This window comes from Eulemur rufifrons, chromosome 29 (assembly GCF_041146395.1).
Source record: "Eulemur rufifrons isolate Redbay chromosome 29, OSU_ERuf_1, whole genome shotgun sequence".
In the NCBI taxonomy this organism is placed as follows: Eukaryota; Metazoa; Chordata; class Mammalia; order Primates; family Lemuridae; genus Eulemur; species Eulemur rufifrons.
Window position 1 is genome coordinate 70,622,743 of NC_091011.1, and position 22,049 is coordinate 70,644,791.

The 22,049-nt window shown below is 39.2% G+C and overlaps 1 protein-coding gene across 1 annotated transcript in view; it reads left to right on the forward strand.

The window, feature by feature from the left end:
• The window catches only part of MET (MET proto-oncogene, receptor tyrosine kinase), a 104,074-nt gene that overhangs the window by 27,127 nt on the left and 54,898 nt on the right, over positions 1 to 22,049 (forward strand). The window lies entirely within an intron of this gene.

Genomic DNA, 22,049 nt, shown 5'->3' on the forward strand with positions numbered 1-22,049 from the left:
CTTTTCTAAAGACATTTTGACTTTGGAAAGGTATGTCTCACTTACGTTAGCAATTTTCTATCTAAGAAATAAAGGTTATAATTGCAAGCAGGAAGAACATTAAATATGTCCTTGATAAGAGAAAGTATGTAATTTTCTGAGGAGTACCAAGGGCATATGAATTCAGAAACGTTTGGATGACTTTTGCTGAAATGTCTGGGAGACTTCCTGAGATGGAAACTCTAGTTAACTTTTTCATGAAGCTAGGGAAATACCTCCAAGAAAGTCATTTCATCTTTTAGTGAACTAAAGACAAATTTCCCTCCTCTCCGCTCCAAAGTCTTTGAATGTACATCACATCCATGCACATATATCCCAACCAAGACTAATTTCCCCCTGCATGCATTTAATGTAGGTTGCAAACTCTGTAAGCAGGCATGGAATTCCTCAGGAGGCTGCCCCCTTTTCTTCACTAGAAAATACAAAAGAATCAAAGGAAACAAAACAACTTTCAGAAACCTGGAATTAGGAAATAAAAGTGTAATATTAATAGCATTACAGGGAAAATACTTTTCCTGTATCCAATAAGTTGCTTCAGAAACACAAGTTTAAAAGGAGTCTATTAGGAATTCCTCCAGGGCTTCTAGAGCACATGAGTTTGCTATTTAAATCTTGTTCTGTTAAAAATTAAAAAGACACTTTACTTTATGAAGGTATATTGATGCCTCATCTCATTTTTAAATTTTGTTCATTTCAGTCCCCCCGCCCTGCCCCTGCCGATATAAAACTACTTATCGATTCTAGAAATTCTGAAAACACATTTGAACTTTATCCTACCCGTTTGACTTTTTTTAGTGTTCCAAGGGAAACAAAGAGGCAGGATTATCCAGTGAAATTCAGGTCAGTTTTATCGCCCAGGAAAAATGCCCAAAATGCACTAGCCACACCTGAAACCATTATCACTCCCATCACAAAAATTCTTGTGGGAAACAAGGTGGAACTTGCCAGAATAGCCTTCTTACAAGGGAAGCCAACTTTTGCACTGGCCAAATTCCATAAAGACAAATACCTTCAAACCTCCTCTATTTATTTGCCTGTTTATCTTCTCTGGTTACTAAAGATCAAAATTCTTTAGAGACTGAGACTACACACATTCTCTGTTTTCATATACCCAGTCCACAGAAAGATTTCAGATTGTTCCAATAATCAACATATAATCATTTCCCCTCTTTATCTTTTTTTAATTTTTTTTATTTCAGCATATTATGGGGGTACAAATGTTTAGGTTACGTACATTGCCTCTGCCCCATCCAAGTCAGAGCTTGAAGCCTGTCCATACCCCAGACGGTGCACTCTGCACCCATTAGGTGTGTATATACCCATCCTCTGCTCCCCACTCCCATCTGCCTGACTTAAAATGAAGGCACCTAGAGCCATTCGTCACACAAAAAATGATTTACAAGATCAAACCTGTTTAGAAAGACTCTAAGCAATAAGATGACTCCGTTTTGGCTTGGCAAATTTACTTGGGAAGCAATCAGATGACCCTACTAATAATTTCTTGGAACTGAGTTTTTCAGTTTGGCATAAACTTTGGTGAATAGACAGATACATTATAGTTTTGTTTTTAACATCCCTAATATGTTTATAGAGGGACTCTGAATGTTCTGTGGACAAGGTTAACACATTCACTGCCATGTGAGTTGTATTTAACTCATGCTAGTTTTGAGCCCGGGGCCTCGTGAAGCATATGTAACTCACATCTCTTTACCTTAGGAGCTTCGAGAACTATTTTTCAGGTTGCCTATAGCTCATCCACAGAAAACAATAAAAAATAACAAATTTTTCATTAAATTAGAAAGGATCATTTTGTTTTCAAAGTTTTTATTCTATTTTCTTAATAAAACACCGTGGCCCCAAGGAATTGTGGCAGTCAATGTGTCAAGAAAGGTGCAGCAGGAACTTTCCGTTTAGGCTTCTGCCCAGTTATCATTGTACAAGCATTGCCACAAGAAGGATTTTCTGGCCCTCCTTGAGGTCCCTGACATGTGCAAAAATTGTTTATGTCACAGGAGCAGACAATGAAAGTGCCCAGAAAGGGCCTTTTACATTCTAGGGGTCCAGCAGGTGTATCAAGCCTGACTTGCTTATTTAGGATCACATATTATGTTCCTTTTCCAATTCTCACATTTCACGCATCTATGCAAACTCTTCACGTGCATATTCTCATACTGAAGACATCATAAAAGCCCTCTTTTGAGCCATCTAATCATTCTGAGTGCACATCGTCTTCACCTTAAGTTACTTGTGCTTTAGAACTCTTCTCCTCACATGATGCTGTTTCTGGAAACTTATCCCAAGCCACAGGTACCCATTCATGGAATACCAGTGTTGTTGATTGTATCAGTTGTTCCATAAGGATATATTCTTGATCTTCACACTGTAACCATTTTTATGTTGCTTGTGAAAGTGATTCTGAAAGAATTTGTTTACAGTGACTTCCAACACTGAGAACTATGAGATTACACATGCACAAATAATTACTAAATCTGTCTTAAATATCTTTACTGCCTTTTTTACTCATTCATCAGTCAAACTCTATAAGCTTCCTAAATTAGTATTGATTGAAGTTATTTTAGGCTAATGCGTATTCCCTAAACAGCACATTATTATTCAAAATAAAGTAATTGAGAAAGTGGCCCATAATATGGAGACTTTGTAAAGACCCAAATTTAGGGAGAAAAAAAACCTCATCTTCTATTTGTAAATAAACATTGTTAAAAATTCAGTTCATTTGCTTAAAATTCACTGAAATCTCTGACAGTCTCATCTAAGGGGTTTATTAACGTGAAAAATTTAGGAAAAAAACTAGAATCAGTACACATTGGCCCAATCTCCTACAAATGAGTCTCAATATTGAATAAGGGATTTTTCTTAATCCGTAAAGCAGCAAAGATCCTGTTCCCTAAGTAATAGTACATTTACTAATAGAAGTGGAATAGTACATTTTGGAAAAATTTTTAGTCAAAGCTGAAATTAAAAAAAGGGTTCTTGAAGTAGCTCTCACCTTTCAGGAAATACAATGAACACATGACGCTGTTTTCCTTGCAATCCTATTATCAGAGTTTTGCTCTATAAGAAAGCATGTAAAAGACTTGTAGCAAATAGTTTCACCAATATCTTGGTCACCTTAATGACCAATGATGGATCAACTGAAGGGGAAAAGTATGACATTTGGTGCCACACAAGTCCTGCATACTGGCTGTGTGACCTCTGCTACATTACTGAACTTCTTAGAGCCCAGGTCTCCTTTGTAACGTGCAGATAACAATACCTACTTCACAGGGCTTTGTGCAAATTTGGCATAATGGATATAAATTACCTGCCACAACCATATGACCATAAATTTAGCTCTATGGGAGACAGTATGGCCTAATGGAAGGAGACTGAAGTCAGAGGTGTGGGTTCAAATCACAACCCCACCATTTCCTACCTGGATGGCCATGAGAGCATTATTTAAACTCCCAACCCATCGTCCTCTGTGCAGGACTATTGTATAGACAGAGGCAATAATGTCTGTAAAAGGTCCCGGCTTAGTCCTTGGCACAAATAAATCGCTATTATTGTAAGGAACACTTGTGTAAAGAAAGGCAAATGCAAATGATTGGGTTGTTTTCTGACAGAGGCACATTCTGGTTCTGTTGCTTATGAGGGTCTTTCACTGCCCTCCCTACCTGTTATGAGTGACACACCTCTATAATGCTTAATTTTGTGTAAGTCCTTCTTAAGAGTTAATAGTTCCCCACAAAAAAGAGGTGAGGAGTAGTGGTGGTTTGAGGGGGTGTGGGTACTGGGGGTGCAGAGAAAGACAGTTGAATCAAAATTACACTATGGTGAAGCTAGAAGGTATAAGTTCTTTCCCTGACTTTCAGCTCTAACTCCCCATGACATTATAACATTTTATGCTCATGTATTGTAATTCCTACTTTTATACATTCAAGAATTTGTAGATAATTCAGATTTAGAAAAACTCAGCTTCATAGGTTGTTTGTACTAAGCTTCCTTGTTTTAAAATATTATTTATACTCCAATTCAAAGAGTAGCCAACTGCTTCCCAAAATAAAGGAAACTTAAGGTAGTAATTTTCCATCTCCGTTTCAGAGTGCCAAAGTTAAAGGGTCACCACTCAGAGCCATCAAAGGAAGAAAGCATAGTGATTAGAACAATTTTAAATGAGGACAAAAACCAAAACAAGATGCAAACAAGGAGTAATAGGAATGGGCAGAAAAATAAACATACACTGATGTTTCTTTATTACGAATATAAAGATGATAGATGAGTAAAATTGAGTTACATTTAAGTTGTAATGGAAGAAAATAATTGCAGCCTTCCATCAGGAAACCACAAGGACCATTATTGATCTGTCCTCCTCAGGGCATGTCTCGTAATATTTAATAAAATAAACAAAGATTTATAACTTTTATAGGCCGCATATCTGTAATCTCCCACACCAGCTGAACTGTGAATGTGGAGTCAATGTTACAAATAACATCCATGTAATTATGCTGGTTTGGCATGCCTTAGTTAAACAATCTAGCACTCTCAAGAGAATGTATTTAGCATTAGGGATGAAAAATGTGAAGTCAGATTATAGAGTTTTTTCTTCCTATGCTCAGAAATGAGAGAATGTTATCCCATATGAAAAATGCTGTTCAGGATTCTTCATTCTTAATATTAGACAGTCCTCCAAACCTAAACACTAAATATCTTGGCCGTATGCCAAGTGTATTAGCTACCAAAGCAAGATCTTTCAAGAAAGAAAATCCTTTTGGTATAAGGATTCAATACACTTTTAAAAAAGAAAATCTAAGTAGAAATTTATTAATTTCACATTTGATTCCTTTTTCTTCTCTAAACTATTCTCTCCTTAGGCTCGGGGAATAGCCACTTTCTAACTTCATTATTTGAATTCTCCATGCTACCCATTCCATGAAAAGTGGCAAATTGCACATTATTTTATTAAAAGAAATTTAAAATTAATTTCTTTCCAGAATTTTGTAACACTCTGAGATCACTGGGCACACCCCGGGGGTGTTAGAAAACATATTACAGAATGAGCCACGAATTTCTTTTGCTTCCTCCCCTTCCTCCTGCTAACCCCTCTTTAAACCATTATGTGGCTCATTCCCAGGTCCCTCCACCCCAGGAAAGATGAAAAAGCAAAGAAACATGGTGTTTTTATAAGCTAACAGCGAGAGAATGCAGGTAATGCTGAAACTGTCACCAAAAATTTAGGTAGGCTTTACCTGTGCATTATATTGTTTCATGATGGGATCGATACCATCTCCCACTTGGGTGGGTATTTAAGGGTTAGCTATGCCACATGCGTTGTAAATTAATTCTTCATTCTTCTTAATGTCTTTCAAAGCAGGTGGTATGACCTGTGCTTTATTTACGTAGTTGATTTCCATATGGAGATTCATTTGGTTAAATTGTTATAGAAAAGAATAAGGAGTTCATGCACTAAGAAATACATCTCTAAGTTGATTTTTGAAAAGTACAAATGTTAATAAAACTGGAGCCACAGCTCTGATACATGATATTTTCCTTGCCATACTACATGATCAGGGATTTCTGGAAGCATGTGGGATCCTGCATTTTGATAAGAATATGAATCCCCTTGAGTAATAATGGAGTTTTTGCTCAGAACACTATTTAACAATTTGGGTGTTGCACCCTTACTTCAGACTTCTGTCTTATCAGCTGCATCCCACCCTGCATTATCTCCTCACTCTAGTAAGAAAAATGGGGACCTGTCAGAATTTGGATAAAAGACCCACCAGGAATCTCTGCCATTGCTTATTCATGGATTGGCACAGATACTAACTGAGTGGGTACATGGAGTCCAGAATGACTCAGTGCCCAGATATGTGCTGTAAGTCACATCTCCAGCGTCCAGGGAGGGCTGTGAAGTGCTCCTTATCAGCGAAATGAAACCAAGGGCTCAGCTATTCCTGAAGTCATTAAAACTGCCTTGATTTTTTTTTTTTAATAGTGACTGTGATAAGCGATTCTAGGATCCTGGATACATTCCAGTCTGCTAATTATATATTTTTTCTAACTAAAATGTTCCAGGCAGGTTCATTTGCAAATGAATTACTCGCTGAACTGTGTTGACTTCCTAGTCTGAAAGCCTTACTCTGCCTCGGGAAGCAGTTTACTGCACTTCACCCCAGACCTAGGCTAACACTGGAGCAGATGAAGTGTGGCTACCCATATATGTTTCAAAAATATTCTCCAATCTCTCAACAAGAGGAAAGAAAAATGTCGAACAATTGCATGCTCATGTAGAATAAAGGCTTGTTTTAACCATTCTTAATGTTCACAAGTCGGGGAAAATGGTTTATGAATAGTATTAACTACAAAACAAGAAACATACATTGTGAATTCAGACTAAAGTCTGACTTCAGTGGTCTTATTTGGGTAAACCACCAAAATGTTCATCAATCAGAGGACATTAAAATGGTAGATGAAACTTCAAATTGTGCCCCAGGTGAAAGGGATGAATTAAGGTCAGTTTTGATTTGTAAAGCACTCTTTTCTAGAGCTGATTTTATGAAAATTAAGTTTGCTGAGTTGTCATTTCAAGGTACATAGAGTATTCCTGATTAGCTGGAATTTGTGTCTGTGTACCAGAAAAGTGCAAATCTGTATGATATTAAATTTTCTAGTGACGTTTCAAATTTAAAATGTCCGATTAACACTTGCATCTGGCAATCAGTCTACTAACTAAGCTATAGGTGAAGTCATGCTCAGGAAATGGGGAAAATGCAAAGATTAAATTGGTTTGAGTGAATCAATAGTATTTAGTGCTAATGCACTAAGCAGATTACAAGCACTAATGCAGTGGCAGTCAATAGCAAAAACGAATATCTCTAAAAGTTATCTTGACGATAAAATGTGCAATATTTTCCATTTATCTTAAGCTAATTACATTACATCCATGTTCTTTCATCTTATTAGTTTAAGCCAAGTGCTAGAAGCCTAACCATTTTATTTAGTGCATAAAATGACAAAAAACTTGTCATCATTATTTTCAACAAGAGGTAGAGCAAAGGATTTATTCATAGAACCAAGATGCAACAAGAAATTCAACAGATATTCATTGAGTCTTTAACTCTGCTGGTATTACAGTGGGGAACGAGCTAGACATGTGACTTGTCTTCATGAAGCAGACAGACCCAGTGAAGATGACAATAAACCATGTTATGTCAATAAACAAATAGATCATGATAATTTATGAAAATATACTGTGAGGGAAATAAACATCTGTGGATGCAAATGAGAAGGAATATCTAACTTTGGTGGTTTAGTCACAAAAGGCTGCTCTGAGGAGGTGAAAGTCAACTTTTACATAAAGCTTAAAATTTTAGAAGTAGTAATGTCTTTCGTATGTGGACAAATATGTAGCCAGTATTTATTAAACCAATAATCATTATCTATTTCATAAGCTTTACATCTTAACTACGAGCTGCTAGAGTGGGTTGTGGCCATTAGTGCATATTATTTTACACTTACAGAAACATCAGAAGAAGTGGTACAATGCTGGGGAATTTAACTTTTTTAGCATTTTCTGTTGAAAAAAACAGTTGTCAGTGTGTTTAAAATTCTCTTGTCTTTGGTTTCTAAATGAATTAAGTTACTTTTCATTGAGTGGTTCTTCTTATGAAGAAGACAACGTGTGGATTTCTAGAAGCTGTGGACATAATTTAGGTCATGCTCACTCTCACTGCCTCACGTAGCCCATCACCATAATCAGCTTCTTTGAAAATGGATATTTCTTATATCGGGCCAAGTTCTGTCTTCCTTGTTTCCCTCTCCTTTCTTCTGTGGCCAACACTTGGGACCCTATTTGTCAGAAGAGAATATTTCCCCTTTTTTTGAGTTGACAAATAATAATTGTACATATTCATGGAGTACATACTGATGTTTTGATACATATAATGTATCAAATGTATCAGATCAGACATGTGCATCATCTCAAACATTTATCATTTCTTTGTGTTGGGAACATTCACGTATCCCCCTTCTAGATATTTGAAACTGTTTAACATACTACTGTTAACTATGGTCATCCTACAGGGCTATAGAACACTAGAATCTATTTCTCTTGGGGATGAAAGGGATTGTCCTATTACTAATAGTCCTATGACAAAGAGAATCATACAAATCTGAGAACACACAAAAGAAGCTCTTTTGAAACTTTCAAAATTATAAACGTTTATAGAATTCCAGGGACTGTGATGCTGAGGTGGCCCCGAGTCACATTGTCTTTCTGCGTCTGTGTACGGCACCCTGCACAATTACATCCATTTTTAGACCACTTCCTTCTCATGAGAATCATGCGGCCTGGAGGGCCAAGTGAGAGGCAGGTGCTCCCAGGACTCACAAGAATGTCATGAGCACCGACTGAATGCACAGTGTATGCTCTCCAGTTAGTGCCAGCTTCATACTGTTCTGATTTGCAGGCAAGTTCCTTCATCTCTAGCTGCAGACACATTTTGCCTTTCTCTTTCATTTTGACTGTGTTTATCTCTCTATGTATTTAATCATGCAAATATCTAAATAAGTTTAAGGCCTTAGAGGGCAGAAGCTTTGTCATGTGTCTTTGTACCTAAGCATACGCTTTGCAGATCATAGAAAACAGTGTTATTCAACCAAAAAATTTTGTCTTCCGAAAGAAATCTCTGTATTAATACAGTAAACAGAGACCATCTGAGTTGCTGAAATGTTTGGATAAAAGTTCTTGGTAAAACTTACAAATGCATTTTGATGACTGGATCATAAACAGCATTATTTTTGTCATCTCCATAAACCATGAAGTTTTGAAATGCAGGTGTAAAAATGCGTATGAGGAATCAAAAGAAATGTTCACCTTTTTCTGTGTTTACTTTGTTCACTTTTGTTTGGCCAAGAAAGAAGTAGTGTTTGCCAAGGGAACAGGAGACTTCAGGGCTTATTCCTGTGCCTACAAGTCAGAGAGGTCACCGGCTTGCCCCTTCCTGAAGGCTGTGATTACAGGCAGAGGAGTATTTGTTTTCCAGTAAGGTGACCAGAATCTTGAGTGCAAAAGCCTGTGTACAAGAGTACAGTGCGTATAGGGGTTATACAAAACCTCAGGAAAGATAATAGGAAAGTGAGACTGTTTTTCTTCATATATTCAATAATATGCATCCAAGACTCTGGAAATGTTCTAAAGTACAATAATAGAGGTGAATATAAGGTCAAATTAGGTGATCCTGGGGCTTAAGAAACTGAATTACATGAATAAAGAAGAGGAATTTCTAATAGGATATAATCTATCTGGTGATTCATTAAATATAAACTTATATGTGGCTCCAACATCATGGCAAATAAGAATCAGTAAATGTATTAGTAAGAGTAATTGAGAAGTATTTCTAATTTGATAAACACCAATTACAGAGGGTTTATCTAGAGCCAATGTGGAAAAAAAATGAGCAATGATTCTTACTCTCAACTAAACTCGCTCTCATTTTCAGAATAGTTATAGGAAAAGTACTGATTCCAAGTAGAGTTGAGCATACAAACCACAAGATCAATTCTATTACTGGCCCAATATTAAGGATATTAGTGTTTGCAGAACGATTAGTAATATTTAAGTGGTAGGTTAGCAATAGTAGGTAAAATGTATAATTAATGTCAAAAGGTCAAAGTACAGGTTGTTGACATGTACAAAGAGGACTAAAATATATCCCTGCTTTAAAAAAATGGTATCATATTATGGTGAATTATGACTCGTTCTGAGATTTTCTGTCTAGATACTTTCTAGAATCAAATGCTTAAGAAAACATGAGTAGCAATTACAGATTTTCAGGCTGGGTTTGTGACGTGATGCGCAGTAATTGCCCTCATGCCTCCTCTCCTGCCTCCATCTGTTTTTAGTAGCTTCTGCACAGGAAAACATGTCACCTCAGTATTGAAAATTTAGAGTTCACTATTTGCGGCACAGTTACAGATGACAGAAAAAATGTACACCGGGACGCCACGACACCTAACAAAAGAAATTTCCTTATTGAAAAATAAACTCCAGAATATTATGGGATCTAGGGTAACCATGGTGTAAACTATATTGGATATCTTATAACCCTGGCAATAAGATAACAATCCAATTGAATGCAGATGAACTCATGAAAAACAAAGGATTATGAAATATTTGGAAAGTAAACACCTAAATTTTCATAAGTAAATATTAATTAAGCACTTGTGTGATCTTTAGATATTAAAGTTTTCCCTGTATGCCCATGGCCCTTGGAACCAGCTGTTATAAATAACTCCCAGTGCCTTATTTAATACTCTGTATGCTGGAGGTTCAAGAACTAGTTAAGATATAGTCAAATTTTCTATTTTCTCTGCCAAAATATAATAAAATCTCTGTCCCAGTGAATGGCTGGAAAATTATTTTAATAACAACATTGGCATATCTTCATTTTACCTTTTATACTCTGAACTATGGGTAAATCACAAATTAAACTGAACTATTGTCTGTTTAATGCTCTGTTTCCTTCTAACCTTATTCCTGTCTATCAACCTCAGCCCAGTTCCCCAGTGGCTCAGGAAACCCTCAACTGGGATTAAGTAATAGTTTACACAACCTCTCTCATTCATTAACCCATGTTGACATTCTCATTCTTGTACTCCAGCCTTATTTAATACTTGCTTAAGCACCTTATCCAGCTGCTGGTTTGGGTGCCACTCACAACACCTATTTAATCAAGAAACTTAATATTTCCAAGGAATCATTCAGCCTATCTCAGACTTCTTAATTAAGCACAATCTAATTCAGGCTCCTTCTATTCCTTATTTAAAATAAAACCTGGTTTTCATTCATAGTAAATACAAAGTTTAAAACTCTTCTCTCCTTCTACACATACACAAAGCAGAAACAGAAAGTTGTATGTCATAATTCCAGACAGGAGTTTTTTTTTTTTAGTGTGTTGAAAATGATGCCAATAAGATAAAACTAGACCTGCCTCCTCCTCTTTACCCCTAGCCAATCTATTTGTCTCCAAAGTGCTGCTTGAGTAAGTAAGCAAACCCATTTGTCTAACCACATCCCTTAAAATAATTTGAGTGCTCCCCAATGGTTTCAGAGTAAAACCCACGCTCCTTAGTATGATTTGCAAGGAGTTTCTTGCCTTGGCCTTGGCTGTTTCCTGGTCCTCCCTCACACCCTGTGGTATGCTGGTAAATGTTTAACTTTGCAGGGGGTAGGGTGGGGGGAGCAGTGCAGGGAGAAGCCCCTGATGTGTAGTGTTTGCCAATTTCTGTGGTGTAAAGACCCCCCACCAAGCCAATTTCAAGCTGACACTGAAACAGTTTTTATCACTGAACAAAAATTAGGAAGAAATGTGCATAGTTGGCTCTGTGATGGGTAGGAGGTGGCTCAAGCACACCCCTTAGCCTTGACCTACGCACGCCCTGTCACTCGTGCAGTTCCCGGAATCCACCATCTCCCTCACAGCCCTGCCTTAACACTTCCTGCTTGGACTGCCTCAGTTCCCTTTAGCACTCATTTTGTCAGGTTAACACTTTCTCCCTATTCTGTAAAAGTCCACTCAGACATTCCTGCCCCAGGAAATTTTCACTAGCTTTCACCTCATCGCCCCCAACCCCAATATTCCAGATTGGCTGCCTTTCCTGAGTACTCCATAGCACTCTTTGCTTATCTCTGCCCTGTCTCTTACCACACTCAATTGTCGTGTGTTCACCAGCTCCATCATTAGCCACTTGAAGATACGAACTGTGATGTTAATCTCCACCTTCCCAGTGCCTAACTCAATAGCTTGAACAAAATAGATGTTTATTGAATGGATAAATAACTACAACAAAGCCCATATTTCGAGTCATGTAATGGGATGCTGATGAGTAAAAATTTTTTTTAGATAAAAGTTTTTCGATCTTTCCTCCAAATCTCTAAAAGCTACTTTATAAAATTAGAGGGGTTTCAAGAGTTAAAGTAGCACGGAAGAAAAACTGCAAAGTTCCACTTATGAATACCTATGCCCCTTCCTTACACACACACACACACACACACACACACACCCCACCCTGTCCTCTATCCACCAGCACCAGCAGTTTGGAATGAAGAAGGATCAAAGAACAAAGAAGGAGAAAAAGGAGAAGAAAAGATGAAGACAGGGAAAATGAATAGGAATTCCAGAACTTTGTACTTAATTGAAATTGGGAACACAGGATTAAAGCCATTAAGAGGAGGAAGAGGGAATACCTCCTCTGCTCCTTGGTGCTTTCTCGAGCCTTTCAACAGAACTAACTCTTTGGGTGGGTGAGACTGTCTGTAAGCAGGACTCTAGGCAAGGCCTGCTCATGGGCAGGAATACAGCAGTGGTACCGGTAGAGATATCCTCCTCCCTGCTCTTGATATTTGCACTTGGAATCCACAGATTTTCACTATTGGTCACCAATCCATGATTTCAAGTTGAAAACAAAACAAGGGCAAAGGGCTTCATCGATACCACTCTTCCTGCAGCTGCAGGATTGCACTGCACAGTGGCATCACTTCGTAGGCACCAAGTACATGCTTTGTACAGAGAGAAACTTTCCTGAACTTGGCCTTGGTGTAGACACACTGGGACGGGAAGAGAACTGGGTACAGGCCTCAGGGACCTTGGCCGCTGAGAAGGGTTGCCACAAGGGAGATTTCTGATAAGCAGTTCCTGTCAGAAACAAGGGGAAAAGATAAGTAAAGGGCCTCACTCCACGATGGTAAGATGGAAAGAAAGGATAAGAGGTCATGGCAGTTGAACTGATGGCAGGCTGGGATACAGTCATGGGCTCAAACAATGTGTTGGGGCACAACTGAAGGACGGTTGTTTCATCCATCTTTCACCTCTCCTGGCCCTCCACTAAGACACTTATCAGTCTGTTGCTATTGAGCGTGACACTGTTAGGCACATAAACAGACCACAGCTCTTATCACCTCCAGGAAGAACTACTTCTGTTTTATTTAGTGCAGGGTAATTGCTGTTGTGTCTTCTGAATTTCTCTTATGCTTCTATGAGTAAGTAGATTAAAATTTGGTTTCTGTTAACTAAGTAGAGAAAAGCAGAAAACCTCTTTACACTAAGCAGTAAAACCTGCCTCACTTGGAACAATTTTCCCTATGAATCACTCTGTCACTCCTGGCTGTGATTGAAATGCAATATGAAGGCCGTTAACCAAAACCACATGGCCTCAGTCTGTTTTAAATCTGATTCACCTTAGGAAATGATGATAAAGAAGCAAAAGTTTTAACACTTAGAATTCCAAAGCCCACATCCTTGTAGAACTCTGAGTCTTTTGAATCCTGGTGACACCTTGAGAAGAGAGTGAATAAATATTTATTTCATTTATGTTTTAATGCATTTGTACACATGCGTACATAAATCCATACACACATATGCATAAAATATATTCTGCTCTAAGTGTTTCTCTTTTCTCTTCACTAATCCAACATCTATCAAGACCTGGCTCAACTTCCACCTCTGCCATGAGCTTTCTCCAACTGTGTAAGCCTTTTCCTAGTCTTAGAGCATTTCTGCCTGTACAATGTTTTCAGAACTTACCTATCCACTGAGTCCTTTGTATTACTTTGCATTATTAGTGAGCTATTTGGTGTGTCGGTCTCTTGTCTCCCTATGTGTATAGTGTCTTCAAGGTGGGCCATAGGTAGAAGCATTTGCTAGGGCTGGCAAACTATATCCTGTTTTTGCACATTCAGCAAGTTGAGTGATTTTTTTAAGGGGTTGAACGCACACATACGCATACACACACACACACACACACACGCATGCACAAACACAAACAAAAATAAGACACAGGGACCTTCTTGCCCTCAAAAACAAACATATTTTCTATCTAACCCTTTACCAAAAAAAAAGTGGTCCAATCCCTGCTTTAGAGAATAATAAAAAATAATAGTGGACAGATAATAGTTCTACAAATTTTGGAGAGCCATGGATGACCTTACTTCTGAGCTGTAAGTAATTCTATTCAAGAGGTCTGAGTGTTTCCACTTTATAGATGAAGAAACTTAGAATTTTGGACTTCGGCCTTATAGGCATCATGAGGAGTCACTAGACTAACAACAGTAGTATGATAACTGTTTAAGTTGCACAAGGACAGAGACTTATGTCTTTTTTGTTTGTTGCCATATTCTTCAGTGCCTGGAACAGTGTGTCACATGGTATGATTTTGTATTATTCATAGTTTCCTAGAGCTGCGGGAACAAATTACTATAAACTTGGTAGCTTTAAACAGCAGAAGTTTATTCTCACATAGTTCTGGAAGTCCAAAATCAAGGTGTCGGCCAGAGTCAGGCTCCCTCCGGAGGCTCTAGGGAAGAATGCTTCCTTGCCTCTTGTAGTTCTGGGGTCCCAGGCGCTCCTTAGGTTGTGGCAGCATCACTCCAATCTCCACCTCCGCCTCCACACGGCAGGCTTCCCAGTGTCCCTGTGTCCTCTCTTCTTTTACAAGGACAGCAGTCATTGGACTCAGGACCCACGCTAAATCCAGGATGATTTCTTCTCGAGATCCTTAACTAATCACTTATAAAAGAGCCTATTTCCAAATAAGTTCACATTCTGATGTTCCAGAAGGATGTGAATTTTAGAGGGACACTATTCAATCTACTACAGGTCTCCATAAATATTTCTGAATGACGAAATGAATGAAGTGACCATTTAATATGTCCCTGGAACTAGATTCATTTAAGCCTCAAAACAACTGTATGATATAGGTATGTGTTTTTCCACTTTATAAGTGAGGAACTGAGGTTTAGAGACCCAGGAAACATAAGTTCGCATAGCTAGGAAGTTCAGGGCCACTCCTGACCCAAGCTGGTCTCCGCTAGGCTAGTGTGATTATCACAGGACATGCTGAGAAAGTGTTTTGGAAGCATTACGCTAAAAAGTTGTAGAAGTGAGCTTGAAGAGGAAGATTTTAGAATCAAGGAAATCAGATTGTAGCAGGTCAAATATGATATTTCCTTTAATTCAATAGAAAAGTGTATAAGAATCTTTGAGTAGATATAAAAAAGAAAGGAAGACTCCAAGACAGCTCAGACCTCAAACTCAGGGAGAGGGTGGCTATTGATGCCACGTAGAGGAAGCTGGAAGAGGGAGTCAGTTTGGAAAGAAAAATGATGACTTTGAAAATCAACGATGGTATAATGGTATATTCAGACATAACCCGAAGGCAGTTGCAGAGACAGGGCTGGTCCTCAGAAGAGAAGATGCTGATGGGTGTGTAAAGTTAGGTCGTTGCCAGGAGGCTGTAAGGGCAGATTGGTTGCAACGTCCATCACCTTGTGAGTCACCAGCATCGAGCCCGCACCTGGCTGGCCAGACATCTGCCTATGCTGTGCTAAGGGCTATCTGAGGCTGCACACACAGCCGGAGAGAATGCCCTTTCTTCCTGCCTGCAAATCAGCCCTTCTTTAACTCTGCCCCCAGCTCTGCTCCCCTGCTAGAACTCCAGCTGAGGTCTCAGGTTGCTGCAAACCCCATGGCTATTTAAGCGGTAAGGCAGTATTACTTCACCAAGGCGGGTTAGCGGAAGCAGAAGTGTTGAGGACGTGTTTTCCTTTTAAACTGTGCCCTGCACACAGCACCGGACTGAGTCCTCTTCATAGCACAAAACAATGTGGTCAGATTCTTAGGGTTTGACCGCACCACCCTAACAGTCTAGCCGGGTAGTAAAGAGAAGGACCTGCTCTGCCAGAGAACTGATTCTTCTGCATTTTACAGAGAATCCAGGCTTCAACATCAAGATCTTAGACATCTGAGTACAGATTGCGAGTAGTTAAAACCTGTCTGTAAGAGACATAACCAGATACTGAAGTTTAAAGCTCTGTGCCTCTGCCCACAGTCCCACACCATCTTCCCTCCCAGTCTTACTTAATAAAGAGAAGAGAACATGTAAGTGAAATTTAAACAGTTGAGTTTTGAGCCAACTATATGAAAAACTCTAGGCAGAGGGACTTTTTATTTTGAAATACATGTCTCCCCAAAAAACATTATTATAGGTACCTAGAATGTGTACAAAGTATGATTATGAATAAAGTTTATATTAAAATGCTTGTGATAATTTAGTCATGGTCAAGGAGGGAAGAAAGGTGATATGAGTGAACTGGCAAAGATTTTACAAGATAGTGCATTTTTTTAAAAATTTACCTGCAAGACTGATTTAAATTATCTATAGATGAGCTAAATCCATCCTATAGATCAATTAAAAGAATCACTATTTTAAATATATCACATCCTTAATTACACTGAATTAAATGTAATTGCATATTCTCTGCATACATCATAATGTTAATTAGGGGAAACATTTTGAATCAAATATATTGAGGTATATAGCACTTCAATTTTCTTTTTATAAAAAAAAGTTATATGTCTGAGTCAGGTAAAAATATCTGGCAAGTACTCATAAAAGGGTAAAGAAAGAATTAACTAAAGTATTGCATCAAGGGTTATAAATTGTAGAGTAATTCCTGTTATTTAACTCTATGACAGTATATAAGACTTTGAGTTAAGGAACAAGTTTGTTTACAAAAATAAAAAAGGGTGTCTACCATTGGTTCTCAGAGTCATAGAATTGTTTTAGAAGTGGATAAACCTTGAAAAGTTTATGCTTTTTAAAAACTTCTCCTAGAACCCATTATCTGTCTAGATTTGGGGACAGCCTTTACTGGTTGGAGGACAGTGATTGTGTACTCATTTGGTAACCTAAACATACCAAGCAATGATTTGTTCTGACAACTGGCTGATGGCAGTTTGGTGGCTCCAAGCCCAGGGGAAGCTTTAGGAAGCCACCCGTGGAGCTGGAAGAGAACTTAGAAACCAATTTGCTATCAACACTTATATGCACATATGGAAGTAACATTCATCGGGGATTGGGCAGGTGGAAGGGGGGAGCAGGGGATGGGTATATTCACACCTAATAGGTGCAGTGTGTGCTATCTGGGGGATGGGCACACTTGTAGCTTTGACTTGAGCGGTGCAAAGGCAATTTATGTGACCAAAACATTTGTACCCCCTTAATATTCTGAAATTAGAAAAAAAAAAAAAAAGAATTTGCTCGACCCCTCCCTTTACAGACAGAAAGCATGCAACCTAGGTTGGTGGTGAAGACTCTGGGCCCAGATGGCCAGGTTTAATCTTGGCCCTGCGCTGCTGGTCATGTGACCACTCGGCACCTTGGTTTCTTCCTAGGCTTGTTATTATGAGATTTGTATTCATAAAGTGCTTAGAACTGTGCCTTAATACATTGTAAACACTAGGAACAAGTGTTTCTTAAATAAGTAAGATACAACTGAGACCCAGAGAAATCAAGTGATTTGCCGAAGGTCATGCCACTCACCAAAGCCTCCCTGGAGTAGACCCAGTGCTGCCCCACAGACATGCCCACTCTTCTCTCTCAGGGCCTCAGGTCATCCCAGAGTGTGGGTTTGCCTCAGAAGTATATAAGGGCCTTATGTAAGAAGCATGATGCAGTGTAAGGAATACAAGGTTTGAAATCAACAACTAGGATTCAAACTCTAGTATTTATTGACTTAACTCTCTGAACCTCAGTTTCTTCATCTGTAAGATTATGATGATCATAACAAGCCCAAGTCACAGATTAGTTAAGGGGAGCAAATGAGAAAACCATAAGCCAATATGCAAGTGTTATGTAACATTATTACTGTGAGCTAAGAAAAGCCATAAGAATGTTTCAAAATTGCTTAGGACATCAAGAAGCTGAGGTGGAAAAATTTCTTAATAAATTCTCCACTTCCTCCTTTCCCATTTATTCACTGTTTTAAAATTTATTTTTATTATGATATACTAAAAGTATACAAAAGAATTATGTACAGTCGTGCATCACTTAATGATGGGGATCTGTTCTGAGAAATGAGTCATTAGGTGACATCGTCGTCTTGCGAACATCACGGAGTGCACATTCACAAACCTGGTTGGTATGGCCTCCTGCACACGCAGGCTGTACGGTGTAGCTTACCGCTCCTAGGCTGCAAACCCGCACCACATGCTACCGTACTGAATACTGTAGGCAATTGCAACACAGTGGTAAGCATTTGTGTATCTAAATATAGAAAAGGTACAGTGAAATACAATATTATAATCTTATGGGACCATTGTCATATATTTAGTCTATTGTTGACTGAAATGTCATTATGCAGTGCATGACCGTACTATATGTAAGTACATAGTATATAAACACACACACACATATAGTGTATGAATATATATACATATACATACACACATATGTATATGTATGTATGTTTTTTGTGTATATATAGATATGAAAAAATAAAACAAATATTGATACTCATGTCTCTACCACCAGGCTTTAAAAAAGCGAACATTACTAATGCCTTGGAAGCCTCCTGTGTGTCCCATCCCAGTATTGTCCTCCCCCTCCCAGGAAAGTGGGTGCACGATTATGAGTTGTACGTTGATCTTTCCTGTCCCTGTAGTTGCACTACATGTGTGTGTGTCCAAACCATACACTGTACTGGGTGAATGGGGGTTTTTCCTTATTTTTTTTTCCCTCTTGACTCAAATATCTCGAGCTACCTGGTATGTTCCTGGACCCTTATATTATCTACCTTATTCTTTGTCACTGTCTTCCCTTGCCTACCCAATAAAGCACATTACCTCTGTCATTCAAGAGACCTAAAGAGAGATTTGAGGAAAGAGCCAGCTTTGCTTCAGGCTTACCTGAGCAAGGAATGGGCACCAATGACTAACAGAATTGGAGCATCTGCTGTCAAAGCAATGCAAGGATCCAAGAATGGGCAGGGTCTTGTGTCAGGATAACCACTCTGAGATTCATCTGGTGTCCTAGGTGGACCTCTCACCTTATGCCTTAATGGAGAAAAAGGTGAAAAAGGTAAGTCAAGGCAGGACTGAATGCTATACTAAGGAGTTTGGATTTTTCTGCAGGCCTTTGAGAAGCAAGTGAGGATTTGAAGAAGGGACTGCTTCAGGGCAGAAGAGATGGGAGAACAGCAGGCCAGTGAGGAAGCACCTGGGCTGGGCCAGGGGTACAGGTGTGGCTGGAAGGGCTGCCCAGGAGCAGCACTGTGGACAGGGCTGAGCAGGACTCAGCGCCTGGGTGGATGTGGGAAATGCTACAGAAAGAGGAGCCGGTGATGACAGAATCTCAGAGTTACCTGAATGTAAGCATGGTCATGTTCACGAACCAGAATTGGTAATAGGGAGAGCTAGATTTGAGAGCCATGCTGATTAGTATAGCTCAAAATGCTGTTGGTTATCTCTTTGCCATTATCTAGAAACTAAGGATTAATTTTAGCCCTAAAATGAGGGACTAGAGTAAGATGATCTCAAAGGCCCTTTCATTTCTGTCATTGCGCAGTCCTCAGGACATTGCCCAGAATGGTAAACAGAAGCAAAAGAAATTCAGGAGCCTGAGCATCAGAGAGAACTGACTCTTGATGTCTGTCCCAGTGTGAACCAAGCACTGTGACCGAGCCCTGGGCTCACTGAGTCTCCTCGTCCTTGCAACTGAGTGTGGTCAAACCTCACGGGGCAGCCGTGAGTCTTGCTATATGTGAAAATGCCCAACTCAGTGCCTGGCACATTCCGAGTGCAGGGTAAAAATTGATTTCCTCCCTCCCTTCCTTCCTTCCTTCCTTCCATCCTTCTTCCTCCCTTTGTTACCATAAAAGAGAGTCAGCCTGGCTCCCTCCCGATGCTGGTGTGAAACCTCTGTAGACTCCTCTGCGGTTCCCCAAAGCATCCACTGTCCCAGAGAACAGCTGTCTGCCAGCTATGTTCAGCTTTACCCCAAGGCATAAGATCTCCTGGCTTTGAGAGAAGCACGAGTAGCAAGGAGATCCCTGGCAGCAGATGTGTCATTGTTCTTCCAGCTGGGCCACCCCGAATGCTACACTCAGGAACTGTGTGTAAAGTGCTGCGATGAAGTAACCCCATCATCCCTGCACAAATGAGCAGCAAACACATGCACTCATTATCTTTAAGGGACATAGTGAATCAGTCTGAGATTTAATCATATTTGCACAATGCTTTACCTCTGCGATGCTGAGAGCTTAAAGCAAGGCTCCCTATTAGTTAAAAGTTCTACCGTAGAAGCTCAAGGACAGCGTGCAGCTCTGCAAGCTAGGCCCTGCTTCCCTCACCCTAGTTACTGAGTTTATCAGGATTCTCAGCGGGAGGAGACAAGGAGCGTCCCCTCTCCTGCAGTGAATGCTGGAATGTTAATTTTTCCTGGAAGCTCATGCCTCCATGCCTCCCCTGCAGAACTCAGCTGTGGGGAAAGTGAAAAAGAAAAACACTGGGGTCCCCTGGTTTATGAAATTTGAATGCCACTTGAACCTGACCTAATGTTTAGTTTTTGGCTCCAAAGTGCACAATTTTTCAAGATCAAGGAGTTCTGTAGGTCCTCTTCCAACATTGTGCAATGTCTCTATACTTAGAAATTTTAACTGGGGACAATAGGCACATAAATTAATCCTATCAGTCCTTGAGGAGGTACTATTTAGAGACCTCACTATTTCCTGAAGGAGAAGCTCTGAAGTGCACAATATAAATATTGCCTTAACTTTGATGCAGAGTTCTACATTCATAACTTACATGCATGGAACAGGTGTATAGAGGCCAAAGTTCTGGTTGTGTTGCTGTTCCTTCATTTACAGAAGATCCACGAGTTCCTGCAGGTTTGCAGAGTCTCTGAGGAGGCACCTAGAGATCATTTCCCCTCCATTCCCCTGCTTGCCCTGTTAACCAAGGCAGACCACAAAGCAAGCTAGGTAGACAGGTGGGCTTTACCTCTAGAGACTTTACGGATGTATTAATTTTCGGTATGCTGCTATTAAATGCCTACTGTATGCTAGGCACAATACAGGGCACTGGGATAAAAGATGATAAGGCAATTCCTGTCCTTTTGTTGAACAGACCCTCTGCTAAGAATGTATGGGCAAAGACTCTACTCCTCACAGCACATGTTTTTATATCCCAGTGAATCCATCATGTCTCCAGCAGCACCATGCCCCAGGTCAAGTTCGAGGCTTTAAAGTTCCTAGGATGCCACCTTGACTTAGAGAAAAAGAGCAAGCTCTAGCAAGAGAAGGAACAAAACAACCCCAAAAGCCTGGCCCTAAGAACAGCCACCTCTATAAGGGAATACTTCAGGTGGCCTGAGATTTAAAATTGGTCCTTGTTCCTTTAGGCAGCTTCCCTTACCCTGGGTATCTCTGTGAAATGGATGACTGATCACCTATAGAAACTTAATTATCAATTGATCGGTTACTATTGAATTGCTGGCATATCTCGATTATCTGCTTCTCGTTAGAGTAATCCATAGTACTTTAGTGAAGAAAGGCTTCTAATTAAACACTGAAATAGTACTCACTAATATATCAAAATAAATGTCTAGAACTAAAACATCTTAGTTACAAGAGTTAGTAGGTTTAGCATCTTTAAGACTCTGCTAATTTATTGCCATTTAAAATGGAGATATAGTTGTTGATACACAAAGTAGAGCATTTTAGGTGGTTTTAACCATAAAAATAAATAGATGTTAAGAATTTTGTGTTCCTTGTGGTAGACATTTGATATTAAGGAGTATCGTCACTATACAGAAGGATAACTAAACTTTTTATTTGTTTGTTCTTGTCAATTGTCAACTAGTTTGATATATACTATGACAATTTTCTTCTTATTATAATAGGACAATAATAAAGAATTCCTAACTATCCATTTTTCTGGACTTGTAGCTACATACCAAGATATGTAAGAATGAACTTTTTCTCTCTTCTTCTCCCAGGGTAGACTTCGTTTTCCTTAATACATTCTCCTCCTCCCGTCATCTGCCCTGGATTTAACAATTCACAGCTATCTCATTTGGGACAGCCAGGAACCAAACACCCTCATTTGCCCTTTATAACCTCTTAACTACCCCTATTCCTGAAAAAAAATAGCTTTAACAATATTGTTTCATATCTC